At 36.4% G+C, this 11,647-nt stretch overlaps 1 non-coding gene across 1 annotated transcript; it reads right to left on the minus strand.

The window, feature by feature from the left end:
• Window positions 1-10,738: 10,738 nt before the first annotated feature.
• Window positions 10,739-10,845, minus strand: LOC124899065. The gene has a single exon (XR_007056204.1). It is a non-coding gene; the product is annotated as a small nucleolar RNA R71 (small nucleolar RNA).
• Window positions 10,846-11,647: the final 802 nt, after the last annotated feature.

Raw genomic sequence — 11,647 nt, forward strand, 5'->3', positions numbered from 1 at the left:
CACTAAAAAAATATACTTCATGCCATATAATCTCATGAACAGACCCATAAAATCAATCCCCTATATATTAAAAAACTTCATCTTTAAGATAGGTGTCATTGGGAGTTCATGGCATCATGAAATATTGCCTTGAAGCTGACATTGGTCATAGGCTTGTGCAAAACAATGAGCATCCTTATAAATCGTAGGCCAATAAAACCCATACTACAAAATTTTGTGGGTTGTGCGAGTACCACTATGATGACCTCCGACTAGTGATGAATGGCAAGCTTCAAGAATTCTCATCATCTCTAACTCAGAGATACACCTCTAAATAACACCATCCGCATGAACCCTGAAAAAATATGGTTTTCCCAAAAGAACTTCCTCACCTCTTGCATAAATCTCTTACGCTGTTGAAAGGCAGGTCTTCAAGGACAAGATCACTTGCCAAATAGTTGGCAAAATCAGCAAACTATGGAACTATGCCTTGAGATACTACCATGACCTGCTCATCTGGAAAAGTATCATCTATGTCAAGCTCATCCCCTAATTTTTGCATTGCCTCTTCTTTAAGCCTAGACAAGTGATCATCAACTTAGTTCTTTGTACCCTTTCGATCTTTCACTTTAAAGTCAAATTCTTGTAGCAAGAGGACCCAATGTATTAATCTCGGTTTGCATCTTTCTTCGACATTAGGTACCTCAAAGCTGCATCATCTGTGTGGACTATGACTTTGGTCCCTATCAACTAGGACCGGAACTTCTCGCAGGCAAAAACCACCATAAGAAACTCCTGCTCAGTGCCTGTATATTATTTATCTGTGGGGTTTGATGCCTTGTTGGCATAATAAATTGGATAAAGGATCTTCTCTCTCTTTTAGCCTAAAACAACACCAAAGGCCACTCCACTAGAATCACACATGACCTTAAATGGTGTAGACCAATCAGGGGACACAATTATAGGAGCCGAGATCAACCACTCCTTAAGGCACTTGAAGGCCTTGAGTCATGCATTTAAATACAAATTTCAGCTATTTCTCTAAAAGCTTGCATAGAGGATTTGCAATTTTAAATAAGTCCTTGATAAACCTTTATAAAAGCCTGCGTGGCCTAAAAAGCTTTGTATACCTTAACTGATATTGGTCGTGGCAACTTTTCAATTACCTCAATATTTTCTCTATCCACCTTATTACCCTGTTTTAAGATCTTATGCTCGAGAACATACCTTCCTTGACCATAAAATGGCATTTCTTCCAATTCAGCACCAAGTTGCACTCTTTACATCTCTGCAGTGCTTTGGTTAGATGGGTTAAACAATCATCAAAGAAGTCCCCAACTAACAAAAAATTATCCATGAAGACCTCAATCATATCCTCCACCATGTCGGAAAATATAGACATCATTCGTCGCTGAAAGGTGGCAGGAGCATTGCATAATCCTAATGGAATTCTGTTGAACACAAAAGTCCCATAAGGGAAAGTAAGTATCATATTTTTAGTCCTCATGAGCAACAGTGATCTGATTGTAACCGGAGTACCCATCAAGAAACAATACCAACCCCTACCTGCTAGTCTATCCAGCATCTAATCCATGAAAAGCATGAGGAGATGGTCCTTTTGTGTCCAAGTATTCATCTTCCTATAATCCATTCAAACTCTCTAACCAGTCACTCATATCTTCAGCAGAAGTTCATTTGTCTCATTGGGAATTATGGGACTCTACCCTTCATCGGCACACATTGAATCAGGCTAACCCACTCTCTATCTATAATGGGGTAAACCACTACATCATCTAAACACTTGATAATTTCTTTCTTCACAACATCATGTATAAGAGGATTCAATATATGTTGATTCTCAATGATGGGAATCACTCCGGTTCAAGCTATTCTTTTGAGTACAAATACCTAGTGGGATCCCCATGATGTCTATTATAGTCCATCCAATGGCTCTTTTGAACCTTGGCAATACTGATATCAATGCTTCAACCTTTGAGTCTACCAACTTTACAAAAATAATCAACGATAAGGTATTTTTAGCCCCCAAGAATGAATATTGCAAATGAGATGGGAGAGCCTTTTATTCCAAAACTGATGGCTCCTGAATTGATGGTTTCACAGGAGGCGTGGTTCTATTCGTCAAATCAAGGTCCAACTTTTTTGGGGCATAATTGTTAGAACATCTACCATGCAATGCGTTAACTATATCCTTTATTCATTGATTCCATTGCTCTTAAAATTTATGATTACCATTGCTAATGCCTCGACCCCAAGTCTCTCCTCAATGGCCATAACCTCAGGATCAATATCATTATCAATATTTTCGATCTCCGACACTACCCTCATATCATCTAATTATTACACTGATTGATACACATCAAAAATCACTTGCTCATTATTTAGTCTGAACATCATCTTCTCCAACTTTATATCAATCAGTGCACTACCCATGGCTAGGAAGGTTCTACCCAATATAATAGGCACTTGAAAGTCCACCTCATAGTTGAGAATCACAAAATCAGTTGGGAACATAAAGGATGCCAACCTTAATACTATATCACACAAAACACACACCGATTTCTTTACAGATAAGTCAATCATCAACAACTCATGGATGTAGGTTTGAGTGCCCTCAACCCTAATAGATTGTATAAAACTAGTGTCATTAAATTGATGCCGGCTCCCAGATCATACAAAGCTTGTCTGATGTTGAAGGGCCAAATAAAATACAAAATAATAAATGCCTTGGGGTCCTCCTTCTTCTCTACTAAGGCTAAAGAAGTAATTGTATTATAATATTGCACATTATCATTAAGCTCATTGACCCTGCCTTTCTATTATCATTCTCAGAATCACCATCACTACCTGCCGAATTATGTGGATCATAGGTACGACTTTAGATCTAAAGGTGACCAGTCATCATGCAAGCGCCATGATCTATCATTTTTTTTATCTTGTCCATTTGTTTTTGGACGTAGTCAATTTTTAGTTTTATTGTTAGTTTTCCTGGCATAGATATGTAGAGTTAGATGTTTTGTCATGATGCCATTTTTGATTTTTGGACGTAGTCAATTTTTAGTTTTATTGCTAGTTTTCCTGGCATAGATATGTAGAGTTAGATATTTTGTCATGATGCCACTTACTTTTGTGGAATGTACTAAAATTGATGCTTTCTTTTCTGTAATTTATTTAAACTATTTGAGATATTGGTTTTATTAATATAATTGCTTTGTTATTATTTAAAAACTGAATAAGTGTTTAGTGTTGGTTATCTAGGTTAGATGTTTCTCGCATTGGAGGTTTAGTATAGGTGTCACTCATGATGGATTGGGGTCGTGAAAAATTTAGTATTAAATCCCTAAGTTTGTTGATCTCGTCATACTAGAATGAGTCAATAGTCTTCTAGCACCATACAGAGATGTTTGTACTTTTCTTTGAGAGGATACAGAACTTTAAAACAATTCACTAACTTTTTTCTTTAGTGCTATGACTTGATTCCAAATAGTATCTAGTGATCAAAAATTGTATTTGACCTCTTTATTTTATTGTTTCCAAAGATGGTGAATATGAGGTAAAACAAAGCTAGAGTATAGGTTCCCGCAACAGTGTCTCCAGCTGTGGAACCCATATTTAGAGGCAGAGGATAGGCTATGGGTAAAGGAAGAGGATGAGGTAGGGTAATACCCATTAGGGGTGGATCCCAGCTATAACTAATCTAGATAGCCAAGGATCTTAGTCGCCTTCTGTTACAACTCGAATAGGGGACAAGTCGTGACAGGTATCTCAAGCCTACCATGGTCTAGAGACCACCCTTAAACTAACCTCCCAAGCACAATAAAAGAATAGCGGGAGCAAATCCAAACAATAAGAATGATATATAAACCAGTAGGAAGGTTCTAAGAATTCAGAACAAATAACCAACCATACTTTGTCCACAAAATCTGTAAAACCAAAATACCAAATTAGGTTGGTACATGTCCCCAACCATGACAATGGATCTCTTCAATTCCTAAAATCTGAAAATAAACTAAGGAAATGGCAAAGCTTTTCAGAAGAAGGAGGATCACCACGTTACAACACTTAACGGATAATCGCACTACCTAACATTTCCCAAAGGTAACAAAAAGTCGTGGGACCCTAAATTATGAAATAATGTGGTATCCTAGGATGGTTAGTCAGATAAGCACTGGCATTTAACTCAGCGAAAGTGATAAAATAATTCCATATCCAAAATTGGGCAAACCATATGCATATGTTCATACGTACGTATATAAGATGATAGGATAGGGTAAAGGGTCATGAAAATGGGAGTTTGAACCCATTAACCTGGACTGTGTAGCTCTATCCTTACTAAGTGCATCCATAGTCTATATGGGTTCAGCTTCTCCTGTTGAAATGGCCCCAGTATGTGTAGCTGCAGGAACCAAGGAAGGGTCAAAGCCACCGAGGCTCCAACAATTCTAATAAAATCTATATTATATAAACCATACACACAGAAATATAGACCCCTACGCAGGCAAATATGGTTTTCAATATTGGTCCCCTTGGGACCACCACCTTTATGGTGAGCTACACAACCCCTTAAGCCCAAATTAAAACCATTATGCACATAAACCCACCCATTAACCTAGGAGTCATTTATTAAGGCATTTATCATTTAGTATCGTCATACAAGTTATGCTTGAAAGTTAAATCTGAATATTCCATTCCAAACAAATTAACCAATTTGACGCTTAAGGTCCCATGGCCTGTCAGCAGGTTAAGGTAGAACACTTGAGGCTTGGTGGCACGCCTCAAGAGATAAAGTTGCCCATTTGAAAGTGGGAGATGAATATGGATTTCATTATAGGTCATCTGTAGTCTCAGAAGTAGTATGATTCTTTACCAACCCTCTCTTCTCCCCATCAACATAGGACAAGCTCCCTATAGATAACCTATTAAGAGCATCAGCAACAGCATTAGCTTTACCTAGATGGTAGTGCAGACTCATATCATAATCCTTAAGCAATTCAAGCCACTTTCTTTGCCTAATATTTAATTCCTTTTGAGTAAACACATACTCCAAGCTCTTATGGTTTAAATAGATATCCAAATGCACTCAATATAGGTAATGGCACCAGATTTTCAATGCAAAGACCACAACCACCAACTCTAAATCATGAGCCAGGTAGCTCCTCTCATGAACCTTAGGCTACCTTGAAGCATAGGTTACAACCTTGCCATGTTACATCAAGAAACAACTCAATCCCACAAAGGACACATCACAATATACCACAAACCCATCAGTACCCTCGGGCAGGGTCAAAACTAGTTCAAAAGTCAAATTATCCTTCAACTTCTCAAAACTACCCTTACAAGCATAGAACCACAATAACTTGACCCTCTTCTGAGTCAACTTCATTAACAGAGCAGCAATAGAAGATAATCTCTCCATAAACCTTTAATAACTCCTAACAAAGTCCAAGAACCTCCTAATATTGGTTGGAGTCGTGTAACGAGGCCACCTCTTAACTGCCTCAACTTTATATAGCTCTACCTTAATTCCCTTACTAGATACTACATGCCCAAGAAAAGTCACAACATTAAGACAAAACTCATACTTAGAAATTTAGCATACAACCTCTGATCCTTAAGAGTCTATAACACAATTTGGACGTGATTGGAATGATCCTCCTCACTCTTATAATACACCAAGATATCATCAATAAACACTACCACAAACACACCTAGAAATTGCTTAAATACCCAGTTCATTGGATCCATAAAAGTAGTCGGATCATTAGTTAACCCAAATGACATAACCCAAAACTCATAGTGGCCATAACGGGTTTTGAAAGCAATTTTGGGAATATCACCCTTCCTAATTTTTAACGGATGATACCCCAAAAAAAATTGATCTTATAGAAAAATATAGCATTTGGAAGTTGGTCTAAAAGATCATTAATCCTAGAAATATGGTACTTATTATTCACTGCCACCTTATTCAGCTGACGATAGTCTATATATATCCGTAGAGACCTATCCTTCTTTCACACAAAAAGCATAGGATCACTCTATGGAAAAATAATAGGATGGATTAACCCTATATCAAGAAGATATTTTAACTGCTCCTTTAGATCCTTTACTTTATCTAAAGACATTCTATAAGAAGGAATGGAAATAGGAAGGGTACCCAGTAGAAGATCAATCCCATAATCTATTTCCTTGTCGGGAGTAATTCCAAGAGATTATCGAGAAACACTTCAAGAAACTCACTAACCACGGGGATAGATTTCAAAGAAGGACCCTCTGAATTAGAATCCTTAAACTGAACTAGGTAATACGGATACCCTTTTGAAATTAATTTTTGAGCTCTAAGATAGAAAATAAACCTCCCCTTAGGCACTAAGGAATTCCCTCCCATTCAATTATTGGTTTGTTTGGGAACTGGAAACTAACCTTTTGGGTCCTATAATCCAAAAATGCATAGCACAAATGAAGCCAATCCATCCCTAAGATCACATAGAAGTTTATCATGTCAAGCTCTATTAGAGCCACCAATGTTTTCCTATGAAAGATACATACCATAAAATCTAATAAATATTTATACCAACTATAAAGTCACCCACCGGAGTAGACATAGAAAAGGGGTCAGAAATACTTTCGGGACCAAAACCAAAATGTACACCCACATAAGGGGTCACATAAGAAAGGGTAAAACCCGAATCAAACAAACAATACACATCATAAGTGAATAGTTGTAACATACCAGTGATAATATCATGAGATACCTAAAATTTCTGATGGGTAGAAAAAGCATAAAGATGGTTTCGGCCAGTGCTAGTACTCAAAGTTGCACCCTTTGGTGCAAAATCCAAAGAAATAGCAATTGGAACCTTATTATCCCCAGTAGCTACCTTAGATGTAAAACAATTTTGTTGCATATGCCCTGGTTGACCATAATTGAAACACAAGTTCCTTCCCTTATCACCATAACCATGGTAAAAATGATCGTAAAAAATACAAGAAGGATAAGGTACAGTTGATTGAGCTTCACTAGCCTAAGACTGTACACCCTGGGACTTAGGACCACTTCTAGCCTAAAAATGGCAATCACTAGATGGGTTAGGATATGGAGAACTAGCCAAAAATATGAACTAGAATATCCCCAAGTATTTTTCTTAGTCCATTTTCTACCATTCTTTCCACTACTCACATAATTCGCACCCTACTCTAAATATTTGGTATTTTTATTCTATCTCTCTTTTATCTCTATCTGTCTCTTCTTCTTATCCTCTACCTATTGCATATAAACCATAAGCTTTAAGACATCTATGTCATTGTTCAACATTGTAGCCTTACATTTTAATACTAAGTCAAGGGTACAACCTGGAAGAAAACTTCCTCATTTTTTATCTTTAGATAGACACCAACTCTAGAGCATAACAAGATAGCTACTAAAATCTCAAGTCATATTCTTTTACACTTCTCTTGCCTTTCTTCAAATTCACAAATTTCTCTACCTTGGGTTCCCTCAACTCCTAAGGAAATAAGTGTTCTAAAAAGGCACCTAAAAACTTATCCCATATATTCGGTACTAAATCAACACCTCTCATCTGCTCCAACTCCTCGTATTACTGATAAGCTACATCTTCTAGTTGATATGCAGTAAACTTTACACCCTTCGAGTAAATAGCATGCATCAACCTAAAATTCATCTCTATCTTATCTATAAACCACTGAGTGTACTCCTTAACCTTAGAGCCTATAAAGGTGGGGGACCAACCTCATAAATTGGCTACCCTAAGTGACCTTAAATGAATTAGCAACAAAACTATCATGATTCGATTGATGAGACTGAGATGTTACCAACTGAGTAAGCAAAAAAATAGACCAGTGGAACTCTACATTAGAGATGTCCCCCTAAGGTGGCTGATCATAAGCATCACTACCCTGAGAAGCTCAGATTGGACTACTAGGGAAAATTGGAACTCCACGTGGGGTAGTGCAATTAGGAGTAGGGACCTTAAACTGGGTTTGCACTCCATACATATGGTGAGTCCCCTCATATTCTCCTTATGAGAGTTTCTACAAACATCAAATCTTCGGGGAGGCGTGATGTAAAATGTGAGCAAATCAAGAGTTAGGGAAATATAAGACACCAGAATCTATAGCCCGAGATAGAACATAAGAAAGAGGAACATTCCTAAATGTCTTATAGTCTCCCCCTTATAAGTGCGGAGTACTACACACCCATAAAAGGGAATCTTCTTAACACGGCTTTGTGGACACCTAAAGACCCTAAACCCATGCTCTAATACCAAGCTTTTCATGACTGAAACTAGGGCCTATCCATGACTAGTATCTCAAGCCAACTATAGTCCAGAGATAACCCCCTAGCCTGACCACTAAAGCATAGTAAAAAAATAGCAGAAGCAAAACCAAACAATAAGAAGAATATATAAACCAATAGGAAGGTTATAATATTTCAAAACAAATAATCAACCCACACTTTGTCCACAAAACCTCTAAAACCATAATACCAAATTATGTCGGGATATGCCCCCCATCCATGACAATGGAACTCTTTAATTCCTAAATCTAAAAAAAACTAAGGAAATTGCAAGGCTTTCTAAAAAATGAAGGCTCACTGATCTTGGGCATATTTATATGTCCAAGTGACAATTATGACCCATAAATGTACTTGGTCTAGGAGATAAATATTGTAAAATGTCTTAGGTTTGAGTTAAAATTACATCCTTAAGCTAATAGATATGATTAATATTGGAGGACCTGAATGTGATAAAAATAAACCTGATTGAGCATAAACTTAAAGCCTATGGATTATGGAAAGCACTAGGAATAACACACTAAGCATGAAAACAGTAGAAGAAAGTTTGTAAAGCATGGGATGAAGGACAAAAGAGGACGAGTACACACTAAGTCTGCAAATGCAAAAATTAACATACCAGCATGCCACGAACCATAGCATTTGTGGTAAGGCTATGCCATGTTGGTGGAGTAAAAGATGATGGCAATTTTTAGTAGCCATGCACAATATTAGCATGCCACACCACTTATTATCTACGATAAGGTTGTGGCATGGAGGTTGTGTAAAATTTAATTGGTTGATTCCAGTACACTTCTATGATACTGGTGTTCCATGCCACTTATCCACCATGATAAGGGTATGGCACATTTATATGTTAAAGACATGCAATCTAGCCCTACTATAAAAGAAACACTTGTAATTTTTTAGGATATCTTTGGTATACATAAAGGCAAAGAGAAATACTTATGAGCTTTGTTTAGGGTTATTTTACTATTCAACTTTCTCACTCTAAATTTGATATGATTATTTCTATTTCATGGATGTTCATTTTGAATATGAGTGGATAAATTCCCTTGTTCTGGGTTAAAGTCGAACGTATGATTGTATTTCAATATTCTTAGAGTTGGTTAAACATTGGTTTATCAAATGGGTTGTTCTTATTCTCTTGCTCTTACTATTTTTATGATTGGCCACCACTGAAATACATGTTTAATCTTTTTGTGAACCCAAAATAAGAACATTAGGATATATCAAAAGGTATAAGTAAAAAGTTCTTCTTCTTTTAAATAATGAAGGATTTGAATTAGTGGCTAGAATAGAAATATACCTAGAATGCCTTGTTTAGTTTAATTGCAGGAAGATAACTTAAAGCATCTAAAATGTATTATGGCATCCCAACTCAATGATGTAGTTATGGTGTCCTTTTTGGTAGAAGATTAGAGGCTCAAAAGACCATAATTATAATATTAACCCTGTTAATCCATAACTCGATAACCAACACGACCAATAATAAGGATAGCATTTTACATGATTGCAAAGAGTGACTTAGCTATGGAATTTTCTCTTGTATTATTTACATCCTTACCTACATTGCTATTTTCACACTATATAATTCTCTTATTAGTTATTTAGTTACTACATTGTCACAAATATTTTGATACTCTACAACACTTGAATATAATATTTTTGAAACTAAATTAAGTGAATTACTAAACAAGCAGTCCATATAGGTTCGATATCAGATTCTTTTGAGTCACTATATTACTTGTTCTATCACAAACACTTACGTGTGTGGTAGAGTATAACAAGTTTTTGGTGTCGTTGCCGGGGACTCAAGTAATTGGTAATTTTCTAAATATTTGCCTTTGATTATAAGATTCGAGTGTTAACAACTTGATCTTAGTGGTTGAATTTTATAGGTAAAGTAATTTATTGGACTAGCAAGGGAAAGAGAATTGATTGAGCTATATTTGGAACCTGAGTAAATATTTCATCAGCGGTTGAGGGCAGCAACACTCCAATCTCTAAATCAACAACTTTAAATGGTAGATCCAATAGATGTTGTTCCTGTAAATAGAGCAATAGCTAGACCTATTCATGAAATGACAATCCCACTTGCAAACAATGCTACTAACAGCATTCACAAACCTGATGTGGGTGGTTGTCTTGAACTGAAACAAAACATAGTGAAACTTCTCCACATAAGTGGTAATTTACAGGTTTATATCATAAGGACCCAAAGCAACATATACAAAACTTCCTTGAGATCAACGATACTTAAATTCTCACTGGGCATCTACTAATTATTTCAGATTAACTCTTTTTACCTTTTCTCTTTTAGGGGAAGCAAAGAGGTGGTTAAAGGCAAAACCACCAAACTCCATCACTTCCTGTGACAACTAGGATTGTAAATTTCCTATTTGGCTATTCCCTTCTTGAAAGACCACATGATTGAGAAGCGAAATTCTAAGTTTCAGGAAGAAAGATGGAGAAAATTTGTACTAAGATTGGGAAAGATTTAAGTTTATGCCCTGAGATTGTCCTCACCATTATTAGACTAATGATGTGTTGGTGCACACTTCTATCAAGGGTCTCAATCTAAATACTAAGATTCTTTTGGATTTAGGTACAGGTACATAGGTGTTAGAAAAGACTTATGATGAATTATACATAATGCTGGATTAGATTTCATAGGGGAATCCTAAGTGGAATACAGATACAATGAAGAGCGCTCTAAAGAAGGCTATAGAGGTTCTAGAGGTCGAATAGTTGATGGCTACATCAACATAAATTGCTTCATTAAAGAACTAAATAACTATGTAGTTCAGCAATTTGAATCTAGGAGTCACATAACCTATAACAAATATAGTACATCTGGCTCAAACTTATTGTAAGGTATGCGGTACTAGTGACCATGTAGAAAATGCTTGTTCAACCAATTCAGAGTCTATTAATTATGTGGGTAATTCACATTGCCAAGGTAATCAGAACTATGGAAATACTTACAATACTAACTGGCGGAATCACCCCAACTTCTCAAGGGGTAGAAATCAAGGACAAAATGTAAATCAATATTGTGAGCTAAGAATTTAGAATTAGCAGCAACATGCTCTAGGTAATTAAGCCACTACTTAGTCAAGTAATATAAAAGAGATTTTGAAATAGATTATGGCTACTCAAGCACAATTGGTAGTAGATATGAAGAATCAGCAAATGGCTATGAAAACCTTAGAGGTTCAGATGGGTCAGCTTGCAACGGCACAAAATACTAAACCTTGGGGAGGTTTACCTGGTGATACTGATCCAAATCCAAAATAAGTGAATATAATTTATAGTCGAAGTAGGCTACAACTAAAG

Source organism: Capsicum annuum, chromosome 5, assembly GCF_002878395.1.
Source record: "Capsicum annuum cultivar UCD-10X-F1 chromosome 5, UCD10Xv1.1, whole genome shotgun sequence".
Taxonomy (NCBI): Eukaryota; Viridiplantae; Streptophyta; class Magnoliopsida; order Solanales; family Solanaceae; genus Capsicum; species Capsicum annuum.